Source organism: Ictidomys tridecemlineatus, chromosome 2 (genome assembly GCF_052094955.1).
Source record: "Ictidomys tridecemlineatus isolate mIctTri1 chromosome 2, mIctTri1.hap1, whole genome shotgun sequence".
NCBI lineage: Eukaryota > Metazoa > Chordata > Mammalia > Rodentia > Sciuridae > Ictidomys > Ictidomys tridecemlineatus.
The window spans coordinates 92430330-92446460 of NC_135478.1; positions in this window are offsets into that span (position 1 = coordinate 92430330).

The window sequence follows — 16131 nt, forward strand, 5'->3', positions numbered from 1 at the left end:
TCAATTCCTAGAAACACACACACACAAATGTATTATGAGTCAATATATTTTTTTTGAGGGGGTACTGGGGATTGAACTCAGGGGTGCATCCCCAGTCCTATTTTGTATTTTATTTAGGGTCCCACTGAGTTGCTTTAGCACCTTGCTTTTGCTGAGGCTGGCTTTGAACTTGTGTTCCTCCTGCCTCAGCCTCCAGAGTCCCTGGGACTGCAAGCGTTTGCCACCATGCCCGCCTGATTCAGTGGTTTTTGTATATTATTTTATTAATTTTTAAAAACTGTGGTAACAGGGGGTTGGGTATATAGCTCACTTGGTAGAGTGCTTGCCTAGCATGCGCAAGGCCCTGGGTTCAATCCCCAGCACCACACACATACACAAAAATTGTGGTAACATATATAACATAATATAATTTAACCTGTGTGCATGTGTTATGTGAGTGTGTGTGTGTGTGTGTGTGTGTGTGTTTGTGAGTATGTATGTGTGTGAGTGTGTGTGGCCAGGGCAATCTTTCTGTTTGTATGTTTTTGTTGTCGTTGCTCTTTTGCAATGCTAGGATGGAACCCAGGGCCTCCTGCATTCTAGGCATGTGCTCTACCACTGAGCTACACCCCCAGCCCTGCAGTTTTCATTTTAAGTACACAGCCCAGTGGCATTAATTGAATTCACAATGTTGCTCTCTCTAAAATGAAACTTTGGAGAGAAAAAAAAATGATTTGATATCTTATTTGACAAAAATGGCACTGTCAAGTAAGAAATGATTTGTAAAGATGTCTTTAGCTCCCATTTCTCCCCTCGGGGACCTACCTGTAAGACCATGGAGTGTCTGTTACGAGGTATGAAAGAAGGTCCTGTCTTGGCTCTAGGCCTGGGTATGAGAGGGAAAAGAGGACATAGAAATGAGAGTGCCCGCCTTCCAGGCCCAGCAGTCGGTGGGGAGAAAGGAAGAAGAGGAAGGGGTGACAGGGAAGATGCCTGTGCTGACATCTGGGACAGAGAAGGAAGCTTTTGTTTCCTCCATATTTGAGAGTCTAGGAGAAAACCCTTAGGCAAGTGTGGCCCCTTGCCAGCATTGTTAAAAAAAAAAAAAAAAAAATGGGGACGGTCAGGCAGCAGGAAGAGCTGGGTTGTGTTCCTGGGCTTGCACTTGGATACTTGGCATAAATAGCTGCTTGAGAGCTTGTGTGCCTGTGCTGGAACCCACCGCAGCATCAGGAGAGAGTCCATAGGAGAGAGCCCATGGGTACCAAGAACGGCAGGGAGGGTGGGATCAGCAGGAAGAGGCCCTGAGTCCTGAGTCCTGACTGGACCTAGACGTGTATCAGGAGCAGACTTGACCAAAAGCTGACTCAAACACTCAGGACAACTGCTCCTCCAAGGACTCAACCGTGGGCGACCATGCTAATTGCCTTCCTCAGACCCATTCTCCTTATGTATGTGCAGTGCTGGGGTCTGACCCCAGGGCCTGGTGCTTTCTGGGCAAGTGCTCCACCACTGAGTGATATTCCTGGCTTCCATTTCCATTCCCCCCACTTTTTTTTTTTTTTAATACCAGAATCAAACCCATGGGTGCTTCACCACTGAGTGACATCCTAGCCCTATCTATCTATCTATCTATCTATCTATCTATCTATCTATTTTTATTTTGAGATAGGGTCTTGCTAAGTTGCTGAGGGCCTCACTAAATTGCTGGGGCTGGTCTTGAACTTGTGATCCTCCTGCCTAAGCCTCCTAAGTTGCTGGAATTATAGACATGTGCCACCCTACACGGCCCCCCACTTTTTGTTTTGTTTTACTGGGGATTGAACCAGGGAGAACTCTACCACTGATCTACACGCATAGTCCTTTTTATTTTATTTCGAAATAGAGCCTCACCATGTTACCTAGGTTGGCCTCAGCCTTCAGAGTAACTGGGATTCGAGTTGTGGGGTTCCCCACACCCAGCTCCCACTCCCCTTTTTCAACTACAAATGCTGTGACTCTATTTGGCACATTATTCATCCAATAATTTATGCTCACTTCCTGAAATTTTCCCTAAGAAAAATCAGCTAAAATTGCCTCTGAGAAAACCTTTCCTTTCCTGATAAACGGTGGCAGACACAGACATGCTATCAAAAGGCCAAAGTCTCAGGGCAAAAGATGGAAAGAACAGAATCACTGTCCTTGGTAGATCTCTGTTGATCTGGATCAAATACTTTGATAAGAACCAAAATACTTAGATACTTAGGACAACACAATAAATTTTGAATGGCTTAAAGGACTGTTAGAAAAAGAGCATTGAAAAGAAAATAGAAAATGACCATTTTCGGATTTGTATTGTTTTACTGGGTATTGTGTGTAACTGTCTTTCTCCATTTTTTTTTTTCTAGAAAATGTCCATCACTTTTTTTTTTTTTTTTTCTTTGTGGGGATGCTATGTAGTCCTGAGTCCTGCTTCAAGCAGACCTGGGATCAGAGGAGAACAAGTCTGCTTATAGGAGTTTCTTCTCAGTGGAGGATCCATAAGTAGAACTTGAATCTTCCATAATGTATATTATTGACACAAGCATACGAGCACAACTAGTATTTTAACATAGAAGTCACCTCATTACTCTGGGCCTTATGCCAGATAAAGTGATTTATTATACTTTTATTTAACTTTCTGCATGCAGGGGTGGGTCTCAGGTTAGACACTGATGCCAGGCCAATGACTCATCCACCTTTTCTCCAGCGCCTCCCTATCTATCTTCTATTTCTCTATTTGGCTTTTCACCAGCATGTAGGTCTTTGTAAGCTCTTGTATCTTAAAAGCAAAAAAGAAAAAAAACCCTCCCTCAGTGAACTTTCACTCTCCTGGGCAAAAAGCCTAAGCAACTTCTCAGTGCCCTATGCCTGCATTTCCCCATTGCAGTCTAGCTTTTTCCCCTAGCTCAGTGGAAATTGCCACAGCCAACATCATGGATTGATAGTGCATCTTTTTTTTTAATATTTTTTTTTTATTTTTTTAGGTGTAGATGGACACAACACAATGCCCTTATTTTTTTTTAATTTTTTTATTAGCTATTCATGATATTACAATGATCTTGGCAATTCATAACATTTGAATCATTGGGGTATAATTTCTCAGTTTTCTAATTGTACAGATTGCAGAATCACACTGACAATGCCCTTATTTTTATGTGGTGCTGAGGATCGAACCCGGGTCCTGCACATGCTAGGGGAGTGCTCTTCCACTGAGCTACAATCCCAGCCCCTGACAGTGTATCTTTTAGTGAACCAGCCAACATCACATCGTTGATGACTATGGCAGTAGTAGTTTCACCTAAGTGGTGGAGGCAAGAATTGGACCTCCTTGGCCTCTCAGTGGCAGTTCCATTTTTGGCTATTCTCTCTGTGCTGTGTTGCAAAAATGGACTGCACAAACAGAGCTACCTAGATAACTTGCAAATGATTGCAAGGTGCATCAGGGAGCTGAGACCAGAAGAACTGTACAAGCCAGGCACAGTGGTGCAAACCTGTAATTCCAGTGACTCTGGAGGTTGAAGTCAGAGGATTGCAAGTTCAAGGCAAACCTTGGTAACTTAGCAACACCCTGTCTCAAAATAAAAATTTAAAAAGAGATGGGGATATATTTAGTGGAATAGCACCCCTGGGTTCAAACCCCAGTATACACATACACACACACACCAAAAAAAAAAAAAAAAAAAAAAAAAGAAGGAGGAGGAAGAGGACTACCACCCAACTGAGAATGGCCTAAATTTCCAACCCACAGAATTACTAGCAAAATGAACTATCGTAGGGCTGGGGATGTGGCTCAAGCTGTAGCGCACTCACCTGGCATACATGGCATGGGTTCGATCCTCAGCACCACATACAAACAAAGATGTTGTATCTGCCAAAAACTAAAAAATAAATATTAAAATTCTCTCTCTCTCTTTAAAAAAAAAAAAGAGAGAGAGAGAATTTTTTAAAAAATGAACTATCGTAGTTTTAATCCACTAAGTTTTGGGTGATTTGTTACTCAGCAGAAGCTAACTGAAATGTCCTCTTTCTACACCCTCTTCTTATCATTTGTTTTCTATGATATCACACTCTCATTTTTTTCTCTCCTCTCTGGCTGTTCCTTTTAATCTTTTATGGAACACAATTGAGTAATGAATATAATAATATAAAAGAATATGTACAAGTGGTGAGATCTGGGAATCTCTATGGATTATATCAAATGTCTACTTCTTTTCGTGATAATGTACTGGGATTGTGTAAAATGTTAATGTTAGGATGAATGGGACTTCCCTGTACATATCTTTACAACTTCCAATTGAAACTAATTATTTCAAAGCAGAAAGTTGAAGAAACAAAAAGCATCCTCTGGGGCATGGGGGAGGGTACATTATTCTAGATTAAAAGACAATAGAGACATAACCACCAACTGTGTCAACTTTCTCTGCTTTCATAATTTTCTTAGATATCCTGATGATAATGTTACCATATAGGAGAAGGTACTTATTCCAAGGACATGCACCATGACATTTTACAATTGTCATGTCTGCAGTTGACTATTCAAATGGCTCAGCAATGCACACAGCGCAGAACAAAACAACATAGTACAATATTAACAACTGTTGAATTTAAGGGATAATTTGTGACTATTTGTTATTTCCTTGGTTTCCACAAAGCTGGAAAATTCACCATGTACTTATATCTACTCCCTTCCTAAATCTGCCCCAGATGGTAGTAAGGGGATGAAAACCCACAGATAGAGAATGAGAGGCACCAACGATAATATTTTTTCTTTTCCAAAAATATATTTTTGGAGGATGAAAGGCAGATAAAATAATGAAAGCTAAGAGTACCTTCAGAGGGCTGCTGATGAGAAGCAAGTGGATTCGCCTTGCAAAAACCCTGGGAAGGTCAGGAATGAGGGATGTGGGCATCACCAAAGATAAGAATGAATTTGGGGGCTGATTTTATGTCCCTGGACACCTGCAGCCTCTCTTTTTGATTGTCATCCCTGCTTTGGCTATAGGATAATCAGTTTTAGCCATGACTGGGTCTTCATGTTACTTTCTCAAGGTCAAGTCTCAACAGGGTCATCCCAGCGGCCTAGCTGGATCTAGGGCCTGTGTGCCAAGGATGCAGCTAGGGGCTCAGACCCTGTCTCAAGTTCCCCAGATTACAATGGCCTCTGGATTCTGGGCAGCAAGGTGTAATTAATGCCGGGGGTGGTGGTGCACACCCGTAATCCCAGCAGCTTGGGAGGCTGAGGCAGGAAGATCTTGAATTCAAAGCCAGCCTCAGCAACTTAGGGAGGCCCTGAGCAAGTTGACAAGACCCTGTCTCTAAATAAAATATAAAAAAGGGCTGAGGATGTGATTCAGTGGTTAAGGGCCCCTGGGTTCCATTCCTAGCACCACCACCCCAAAAAAAACAGTGATTAATGTTCACTCACCTTCTAAGAGTAAAGCTTTTCAGTTCTAAGCAACCAGAAGGGCTATTGACTGACCATCTCACTGGTCAAAGAGGTCAGAATACTGACAACCCTCCACAAATACTGAAGATGCCAATAGCATCCAAATGTTTCTCAAGTTATAACCCTTAATAAAGGATTGCATAATTTCATGAATTTAATGAGATTAAATTTTTTTTTTAAAGAGAGAGTGGGAGAGAGAGAGAGAGAATTTTTTAACATTTATTTTTCAGTTCTTGGCAGACACAACATCTTTGTTTGTATGTGGTGCTGAGGATCGAACCTGGGCCGCATGCATGCCAGGTGAGCCAGCTACCTGGTGAGTCACATCCTCAGCCCTAAAGTATTATTTTAAATACTTAAAGTATTATTTTACCAAAAATCATGAACAGGGTGGGCTGGGGTTGTGGCTCAGCAGAGGAGCACTGGCCTAGCACATGTGAGGCGCTGGGTTCCATCCACAGCACCACATAAAAATAAATAAATAAACAAACAAACAAACAAATAAATAAATAAATAAATGTTGTGTTCAACTACAACTAAAAAAAAATTTTTAAAAAAAATGAACAGGTATCACTACCTCCAATTTTCCACTTCACTGCTAGTCTCCCAGGCCCCTAGATCTGTGGCTTTTTTTAGCATCTCGAATGAGTTTTCTCCATGTTGCTCTAGGTGTTTTTTTCACTTTGTAGCTACAGGAAAAAGTGTAAAAGCAAAAACTGGCACCTTTGGTGAGAAAGTTAATTTTAGTTTAATAAGATTCTTTATTCATCATGGAGCAAGGCTACTAAAGTTAATGTTCTTTTCTGTTTATTTCAAGAAGCTTAAGTGCAAAAGAAAATTAGTTTATATTTATTTTCCACCATATAATCTTTATATAGTGTTTCTGATTGGCATTAAAATATAAACTAAGGAACAACAAGATATATATATCTTTATATTTATGCACCCACACATTCATATATACACATATGTATATATACATATATATGCACATATATGTAAGCATATATTTTAAAGCTAAGTGCACAAAGTCATTAAATACATTTTATCTGGACTCGGGATGTGGCTCAAGCGGTAGCATGCTTGCGTGGCATGCGTTGAGGCACTGGGTTCGATCCTCAGCACCACATTAAAAAAAATAAAAGATATTGTGTCCACCTAAAACTAAAAAAAAAAATAAATATCTAAAAAAATTTTATCTGAGTGAATTTATTCACATATATCTCCATCAGAAAAGAGAAAATAAAGGTGGTAAAAATAGTATTGCTTAGGGGAAATAAAAAATGCAATCTCTTCCTTCCAGAAAAGTTAGTCTTCAAACTGGAGACCCTTAAACCTGTAAAAAGGCTGCATTAGAAAACTACTGCCAGACGAGGCATGTTGGCACATGTCTGTAATCCCAGCTGCTTGGAGGCTGAAGCAAGGAGGATCACAAGTTCAAAGCCAGCCTCAGCAAATTAGCAAGGCCCTAAGCAATTTAGTGAGAACCTGTCTCAAAGTAAAAAATAAAAAGGGTTGGGGATGTGGATCAGTGGTTAAGCACCCCAGGGTACAATTTTCAGTACCAAAAAAAAAAATTAAAAAAAGTACTTTTTAATAGACATCTGATGTCTATCACAGTCTACCTCATCTAGTACTGAACTATATTGTCTCTTTACTCCTAGGTGTAGAGATCTTATTTCTTTCTGCATAAAGGGATCTCTGGAAAGTGGGTCAAACAGATATCTATTAGTTATCAATCAGGTGACAGGAACACATACAACATGAACTTGAACATGGTATTTTGGGCCAGTCATAAGACAAACAAACCCTTGGAAGAGCAATCTGTTCTGCAAGTCAAATGGATAAGATTAGAGTGTTTTAAAAATTTAGTGTACTAAAATTAGGTAGGCTTGCTAATATTTCTGTTTGACATTCTTATCTTGGCAGTTTCTGATCTCAAATGGTATCTTATTTCACTATTTTTTTTCCTAGCCTGAGAGTTAATGTGTTTTTAATCTCATGTAGTTCCAAAACAGGTGAGTTTCAAACCCCAATTTTGGGGGGTTTTGCTTTGTTTTGCTTTGTTTTGTTTGTGGTACTGAGGATTAAACCCGGGGTGCTCTACCACTGAGCTACATCCCCAATCCTTTTTTTTTTTTTACTTAGAGACAGAGACTCACTAAATTACTCACTTTGCAATCCTTCTGCCTCAGTCTCCCAAGTAGCTGGAATTACAGGCACGCATCCCCACATATCTAGCTCAGAAGTTTTATTTATTTACTTATTTTTTGCAGTACTTTGGATCGAACCTGGGGCCTCGTGCATGCTAGGCAAATGCTCTATCACTGAACTACATCCCCTATCCTGCAAAGACAGTTTTAAAACTTGCTAGAATGAAAGAGCTCAACTGTGATCACATAATGTGAGAATCCTATGTTAAAGACTTTACTTGAGATATACAGCACATGCTGGTTGACTAAACAAGGTATCCACAGTATTTTGTGGCTCATCTCATCAAAAGGACAATCTGGCCAGGGATGCTGGTGCTCACCTTTAATCCCAGCAATTTAGGAAGCTGAGGCAGGAAGATTGTGAGTTCAAAGCCAGTCTCAGCAATTTAGCAAGGCCCTAAGCAACTTATCGAGATTTTGTCTCAAAATAAGATATAAAAAGGGCTGGGATGTGCTCAGTAGTTAAGCATCCCCAGGTTTTCTGCTTTTGCTTTCTTGGAATGCTTTTGCTATGGGTAAATATACTCAATCTAGACTACTGAATGATATGAGAGAGGATCAGCTGACAACTAGCACCAAGGCCCCAGATATGGCAGTGAGGCATCTTGGACCTTCTAGCCCCAGTTGGAACACCAGATGAATGCAGCCACTTGAGTGAATTTAGATGATGTGAGCAGAACTTCCCAGCCAACCTACAGAATCATGACAAATAGCACATTGTTGATGCTGTAAGTAAGTGTCTTAGTTAGGGGATGACTTTGTTACACAGCAATAGGTAACTGACATGTCTGCACTTTATCATTGTGTTAGCTCTCCATCACTGGGACAAAATATTTCAGATAACCAACTTCTAAGGAGGAAAGATTTATTTTGGTTCATGGTTCTCCAAATTTTCATATGTTTTGTTTTTTTTTGCAGTACTGGGGATTAAGCCCAAGGCCTCTCATATGCTAGGCAAGTGCTCTACTACTGAGCTGCATCCTCAGCCCCACAATTTTTTCTTAAGAACACAATAAGGCCTATGATTGCCTCTATATCCAAAAAACACCCAGGAATCAATCATTCACACAAACCATGTTAAATGTGTTGGTAATTTTACTCTAAACATTAGAACAGAGAATGAGTTTAAAAAATTAGCCAGGTATTATGGCACATGCCTGTAATCCTAGCAGCTATGGAGACTGAGGCAGGAGGATCTCAAGTTCGAGTCTAGCTTCAGCACCTAAGGGAGTCCCTAGGCAAGTTAGTGAGAAAGCTTCTAAAATACTACTACTAATAATAATAATACAATTAAAAGAGCTGGGAATGGGAATATTGCTCAGTGGTTAAGCACCCCTGGGCTCAATCTCTAGTAACAAAAAAGAAAAGGAAAACTGTATCAGTTCATCAAAAATAAAATGTATTATAAAGTGAAGGAAGCTTAAGTTAGAACCAAATGTAAAATCTAGAGTTGGAAGCTATGGGGCAGGGGTGGTATGGGGACCTTATGAAAATAGAGGGGAGGCTAGTAGAATGGAAGAAGGGGATTAACGGGGAGCGACAGGGCACAGGGAGTACTGAGAATAAAATTACGCTAACTCCATGTGTGATTAACCACAATTGAAGCCTGCCTTTTTATATAATTATAATATACAATTAAACTATTAATAATAATAATAAAAGGGAGATCAAGAAAAAGATCAGGAAAAGGAGTACAGGAATTCAAGCAGGTCAGAAGGAAGAAGAAAAAGAAAAGGTGTGGGAAATATGATTGATTAATTTATGTTTTGAGCATGTATAAATATGGCATAATGAATTCCCCTACTAAATATAATTATAATGCCCCAGAGAGAGAGCGTTCAAAGCCACCTAAGACCTCACAGAATTCAAACTCTTCCCTGTGCATGAATCCTCTTTTCTACCATGATGTCAATTTCTAAAAGGTAACAAGCCTATGGACTACTTCATCTTTCAAATCTTCACTCATTGGGAATGGGACATGGCCTAGTGATTGAGCACTTGCCTAGCACGTGGGAGGCCCTGATTTCAATCCTTAGCACTGCAAAACAAAAACAAAAACAAACAAAAACACCACATTCCTTCAACAAAACTTTACTAATGTACCAGTCACCGGGATGTTCCAGAGGATAGACAGATCCCTGTTCTTGTGGAACTGAGGTTTGCAAGTGAGAATGCAAATAAACAAAAAGCACAGTAGAAATAATATGCTAGTGAAAAATGCTGGAAAAAGGACTCATTAAAAGCCCACTGAGTTTCAGTTAAAAAACCGCCCAAGCAGAAGAAACAGAAGCAATGAACTTCTCTTTTGATTGCTCTAATGCAAGTTTTTCAGTGGACACAACATCGTTATTTTATGTGGTGCTGAGGATCGGACCCAGCGCCCCACACATGCCAAGTGAGCACGTTACCACTTGAGCCACATCCCCAGCCCTAATGCAAGGTTCTTAAATGAGGGTCCATGGACCTTTCTGATAGAATTCAGGGAAACAGCATTTCCTTCAATTATGGTCATAGGTAGTACGTTCTATTCCCACCACACACTCCTCCTGTCCTGATCTTTAAGTCAAGTTTTAGCTACACTGATATCATAATCCTCCAAATGTTCATACATGAAAGATTTAAAGTTATCTGGACCTGTCCAATGAACAGAACTGTAATTGGTTCAGAGTCTACCTCAGGACAGGCATGGCAGGCATGTGGAAGGAACAAAAGCAAACTTGTTACCAGCCTGTGAGAAATTCACCCCACAACCTGTCCTAATCCAGTTTCATTTGTCTTTCTCACTGATGACTAATGAACTAGCCTCTATGGCTGAAATCGCGAACTCACTGTGGTATATGAGGTCACCCTGCAGAAGAGCTGGCTCAGCTGTGTGGAATGACAGAGAGCTGGGCAAGCGTTACAGCTCTTGTATTTTCAGTTCCTTTCTTGTATGACAAAAATTCCAAATTAACCACATTGTTGATATTGAGTTTTGTTTTAAAAAAATGCATGGTGGCACATGCCTGAAATTCCAGTGGCTCAGGAAGCTGAGGCAGGAGATTGCCAAGTTTGAGGTCAACCTCAGAAATTTTTGAGGTCCTAAGCAAGTTAGCAAGACCCTGTCTCAAAATGGTTCAGTGGTTAAGCGCCTCTGGGTTCAATCCTTAGTACAAAAAAAAATCATTTTCAATATCTAGACTCTGTGATATACAGAATTTTCTATTACTATAGATATAATACAAGGATTAGGATCATAACTTTTTTTTAAAAGTTCACACTCTCTGAATCTCCCTCCTTTTTTAATATTTATTTTTTTTAGTTGTAGTTGAACACAATACCTTCATTTTATTTATTTTTATATAGTGCTGAGGACCGAACCCAGAGCCTTGCACATGTTAGGTGAGCACTCTACCGGTAAGCCACAACCTCAGCCCCAGGATCATAATTTTTTAAATTTATTTTTTAGTTGTAGTTGGACACAATTCCTTTATTTTATTTTATGTGGTGCTGACAATCGAACCCAGGGCCTCACACGTAGTAGGCAAGAGTTCTACCACTAAGCCACAATCCCAGCCCTATAATATTTTTAAAAACATGATCTGCTCCTATTTGGGTTAGTTATGACATTTTTTTTTTGGCAGGGGGTACCAGGGATTGAAATCAGAGGCATTCAACCACTGAGCCACATCCCCAGCCCCATTTTTTGAATTTTATTTACAGACAGGATCTCATTGAGTTGCTTAGTGCCTTGCTATTGCTGAGTCTGGCTTTGATGGTGATCCTCTTGTCTCAGCCTCCTGTGCATCACTGTGCCCAGTTGTTATAATTCTTTACATTTTGTTACATTGTGCCATAGTAATTCTAGAATTTCCCCATTTAGTCCATATGTTTAAAAAGATCCAATGAAAATGTTGGGTGGTTGCTAGCTATCTATGGGCTTCCTGTGGACCACAATGCATTGAAGCCTATTGAATAGGAGAATCTGGTGTCTGGGAATGACCAGTAGACATTTCCTCTAGTTGACTGCCCTGACTCATTGTGAGACCTATTCAAGTTCTGCCAAAGATTCCACACAGCATTGGAGATGAGGTAACGTACTGTAGCCACACAGCCTCTCTGAAATGGGGGCAGACCTGCCAAGATGTCAATCAACATGCTGACTGCAAGACTTCATAAAGCAAAACTACACCTTCAAATCTTATCCTTCAAATCTTATCCCTGCCTTTAATGTACCCCCTTTAATAAACCACTGGAGTATCTTCTTTTGTCTAGGTCCAGCAAAAAAAAAAAAAAAAAGATGAGTGTGGTGGTGCAGGCCTTAATCATAATATCTTGGAAGGAGGGGACAGGAGGATTGCAAGTTTGAGATCAGTTTGGGCAACATAGGGAGCTCCTGTTTCTAAAAATAGAAAGGATTGGGAATTATTGCTCTGTGGTAGAACACCCCTGAGTCCAGTCTGAAACAAACAAACAAAAAAATGATGTGTTAGGCTCACAGTGAACTGATTATCTGCAGTAATTAGTAAAATCATCTACACAAAAATAAACTTAGAGAATTTCTAAGACTATTGGCTTGGTCAGCTGTGGGGTGCACACCTATAATATCAGCAGTTTGGCAGGCTGAGGCAGGAGGATCACGAGTTCAAAGCCAACCTCAGCAGAAGCGAGGCGCTAAACAACTCAGTGAGACCCTGTCTCTACATAAAATACAAAATAGGGCTCAGTGGTCAAGTGTCTCTGAGTTCAATCCTCCCCCCAAAAAAAGACTGTTGGCTGGGGCTGGGGATGTGGCTCAAGTGGTAACGCGCTTGCCTAGCATGCATGAGGATTGGGTTAGATTCTCAGCACCACATAAAAATAAAATAAAGATACTGTGTCCACCTAAAACTAAAAAAGAAATATTAAAATAAAAGACTATTGGCTTAGTAAAATCACATCACTTACATACCAGGGAGGAATTAATTTCACAATATCAGTTTCAGTTAATAAACCATGTTGTTGAACATTTGAGGGTGGATTTGTAAAACAAATTCTTTTAAAAAACAACATCTTATCAAAATCATCAATTCATAATAGAAATGATTCAATAATTTGAAAAGTACTTAGGGCTGGGAGTGTGGCTCAGTTGTACAGAGGTTTCTCAACATGTGCAAGGCCCTGGGTTTGATTCCCAGCATCCCAAGGGGGGAGAAAAAAAAGTCCTCAAACTTGGTTACATATATTTTCACAGGAAAAAGACATACAATGAACAATGATTTTTCTCTGAAAGTTGTGATTATAGATGACATTTATTTTATAATATCATTTTGATTTAATTCATACAATAAACACATACTTATTACCAGCAACAGAATCAATAATTTATATTTTGGGTAAGAGGAAAAAGAAGACTAGATTTAGAAAATGGTCTGGTGGAAAAATAAATTTCTATACTGTATGAAGGAAAATGGCAGTTTATTTTCCTTCAAATTTATGGCTTTATTATTCTTTCTGTATCTAGTTTTAGAAGTAATAATTTGATATTTATTTGGTGTACTAGGGATTGAACCAGGGATGCTTTACCACTGAGTTACATCCCCAGTCCATTATGTTTTTTTTTTTTTAATTTTTAATATTTATTTTTCAGTTTTCGGTGGACACAACATCTTTCTTTGTATGTGGTGCTGAGGATTGAATCCCGGCCTCACGCATGCCAGGCGAGCACGCTACCGCTTGAGCCACATCCCCAGCCCCCATTATGTTTTTTGAGACAGGCTCCCCTACATTTCCCAGGCTGGTCTCGAACTTGTGATCCTCTTGCCTCAGCCTCCCTATAACTGGGATTACAAGAGTGTACCATCATGCCCAGCAACATATAAGCATTTTTTTAGTTATACATGGACACAATATCTTTATTTTGTTTATTTTCATGTGGTGCTGAGAATCGAACCCAGTGCCTCACATGTGAGAGGCAAGCTCTCTGCCACTGAGCCACATCCCAAGCCCATGTAAGCATTTTATATAAAGAAAAATCAAGTGTTGGACTTGGGAGTTTAGCTTAGTGGTAGAGCACTTGCCTAACATGCTCAAGGCTTCTATGCTCAACACAGCAAAAAAACAAAACAACAACAAATAAATGAAGTATCACATTTTACTCTTTAAATGGCTAAGAAAGAGTATAATTTAATTACAAATGAAAATGTGCTAGAAGTTGAATCTAATGGATAAATGTATAGGCATTTCATATCAGCTTTAAGAAATTTGTAATTTAGGAAACTTTCCAGCATTATCTATTTATCAGATAATGGGGACCAGGTCATCTAAGGATCCCAAGAACCTGACCATGTTAAACCATCTGTGATCACCACACTGATGTCATCCCTACATACTTTCCCATACCCTGCCTGCACCAAGTTTTCTTAAAAAAAAAAAAAAAAAGAGCTGGGAATGGGGTTGCCCCAAATTATCTCTCTCTCTTTCATCCTTGAGGTGGCCCACATTCTCCCTTGAACATGTATCTGCTTTCCTCAAGGAGGCGATTTTCTAAATACACAAATTCAGAATCCAAATGTGGATGATAAAGATGTGCCCTGTGAACAATTATGAATGGGGAGGGAGGTTGTTGAGCATCATTTAATTTTATAGTCTTGTTCTGTCCCCTCTGTCCCCCAGATGCAGCCATTTCTTTTGGAAAGAGAAAAAAAATTTCCCCTTTTTTGGTACGGTTGTTACTGTCCCCCTCCCCACTGTAATATAAATATTCACTCTAGCTACATTGCTGGTGATTTAGCTATGCTCTTAATTTACTAAGACTTTAGAAGTGGCTCTGAAACTACTCATGAACACTTTCTTCTAGCAGGGTAACTTAGTCCTGAATATTTTGAAGTGAACTGATATATTAAATCAAACAAATCCTAAGTTGAAAGAAAAGTCATTTTCCTAAATACTGAAACAAAACGCAGACTGTGTGAGTACATAGCAGTTTCTGGAAACCTGAGTCATGCCTTATGAGCAACTTTCCTACTAAAACTCTTCATGAGGCCCTTGTTGATTTTGAGTGCTCCTAATGATCTCTAAATTGCAAGACAGAAAAATCAACCGATTCCAGCAGAGGACTAGAGGAAATTACCTAGGCTCTGACTAGTAGTGGGGGAGACTGTATTTTGGATCACCTGAGGATCAATGCAACTCTTCTGAAAAGTTGTTTTGTATTTTAGTAAGGCAGTGCCTTCTTTCCACTTACCTGCTCCAGGAGATGACAAAGAGCTGGCCTTGTTTTAGCAACCTGTGCTACAATTCACATTCCTTTTAACCCAAGGCAAAGATTAGAAACCGATCCCACCCCTGCTCCAAGTCTGTCTTGAAGAACAAGTGTTTGGTTGTTACCTCACCTCTCCACACCTGGAGACCTGTCAGGAGGGACAAGCCCAAACAGGGACTCCTCCTCCACCCAACACTCTCCTCTTCACAATACTCAAACACAGCAAACAAATGCATTTACAAAATGGGGCACCTCTTCCAGGTAACTGTGTCCCATTCTGTGCTTCCTGTCTAGATTTGTTCTGAATTCTGCCCTAGTATTTTTTTTTTTTTTTCGGTACTAGGGATTGAACTATGGGGCATTCGACCATTGAGCCACACTCCCAGCTCTATTTTATATTTCATTTAGAGACAGGGTCTCACTGAGTTTCTTAGTGCCTTGCCATTGCTGAGGCTGGCTTTGAACTTGTGATCCTCCTGCCTCAGCCTCCACAGCTGCTGGGATTATAGGTGTGTATCACGGTGCCCAGCTCCATAGTATTCTTCTTCTTCATCTTTTTTTTTTTGTGGTATTGGGGTTTGAATCCAGGGCCTTGTGTATGCAAGGCAAGCACCTTACCAACTGATATATCCCCAGCCCCACTAGTATTCATCTTAAAAAAAAAAAAAAAATCACTTGGACAAGGACCTTTAGCCGATACTTTTTTTTGCCTAACAAAATTCAAATCTTACAGAAAAGCAATCCGAAATTCTTAAGTGTCAAGTAAGTGAACTTACAAAGTCTTTTTTCCTACTATGATACTTTTTTTTAATCCTACATTAGTCTCTCTCTCTATATATATATATATATATATATACACACATTTTTTTTAATGTGGGCCTAAAGATCAAACCCTGTGCCTCACATGTGCTGGACATGTGCTCTACCACTGAGCTACAACCCCAGCCCCTCTACCATGATACATTTCTTGAGTGTACTGCTTCTGTTACTCACACCATTTCCTGTACATCCCAATGTGCATTTTATCTGGGGCTAAAGGGTTATCTTCCTGCAAGTCTTCAAATCCAAATGAATGCTTGAGTCAGTGGTGTGGGGAACTTGAAAGCAAGCAGGCCTCTCTCAGTGATTCTCCCATTATCCTCAAACAGCCCCACACCTTGGCCCCTTTTCATAAATACTTTTGCTGTACAGGAACTGAGGGAACCACGTGTTTCTCCCACTAAGTGTGTAATCTTCTGAAAGGTAGTTTC